Here is a 1,132-nt window from a genome sequence, read left to right as displayed (position 1 = left end):
AAAGAAAGAAAGAAAGAAAGAAAGAAAGAAAGAGGGAAAGAAGAAAAGAAAAGAGGGAAGGAGGGAGGGAGGGAAGGAAGGAAGGAAGGGAGGGAAAGAAACTCCAAGGATTTCTAAAATTCTAAATTGAAACTTGGCCTTCCATATTGTTTTGAAACTATATTTATTTGTTTGTGTTTTTTTGTTTTTGTTTTTGAGGCAGAGTCTTGCTCTGTCACCCTGGCTGGAGTGCAGTGGTGAAATCTCAGCTTACTGCAACCTCCGCCTCTGAGGCTCAAGCAAGTCTCCTGCCTCAGCCTCCCAAGTAGCTGGGATTACAGCCGTGCACCACCATGCCCAACTAATTTTCACATTTTCAGTAGAGATGGAGGTTTCACCATACTGGCCAGGCTGGTCTCTAACTCTTGACCTCAAATGATCCATCCACCTCAGCCTCCAAAAGTGCTGGGATTGCAGGCATGAGCCACCGTGCCTGGCCTTGAAAATATATTTGTCAAAGCAGGAGGATAAACCTATTTTATTTAAAAGTGTGTTAGTTTGATCGATAATATGCAAATATTTAGACATATGGTATGTAGGTCACCATTTGTACTCATGCCCTGGGACCTGCAAATGTTCAGAGTGGACCTGGACATGCATCTCTCCAACTGGGAAGGACTGCAGTTTTGTTTCTGATGGTTGCTACTGTTTGTCTGATCAACTGTCAACTGAAGTTCTGAGTAGAAGGCAACCAAGTGCAGGATCTCTCTCGGGGTGCATGTTTGCATTTTTCTAGACCACTTCCATGTGTCCACTCCACTGCAGTCCCATGATATGGAAGAATATCTCTGCCTTAACCACTTCCAGAGACTCTTTCATTTATACTCCCAGCATTTAATCACAGCTTCTTGCTTCTAGAACCTCCTTGCCTGGTGATACCTCCCTATGAGGAGTATTGCCAAGATGGCTCAAATCCCAGCTATTTTTCTCAGGGCCCCCAGAACAGGACACACTCATCCTTGCTTGCTACAGTGGGAGTTTAGTTTTCTCCACAGCCCACCTCCAACCCCCATCTGCCATCTCCGGTTCCTTTTCCTTTGCTCAGATCAAGTTCTCAGCCCAAGAATACATTCAATCAGGAAATCAGTTTTCC

Source organism: Colobus angolensis, unplaced genomic scaffold (assembly GCF_000951035.1).
Source record: "Colobus angolensis palliatus isolate OR3802 unplaced genomic scaffold, Cang.pa_1.0 Scaffold46, whole genome shotgun sequence".
NCBI lineage: Eukaryota > Metazoa > Chordata > Mammalia > Primates > Cercopithecidae > Colobus > Colobus angolensis.
This window is presented reverse-complemented; position numbering follows the sequence as displayed.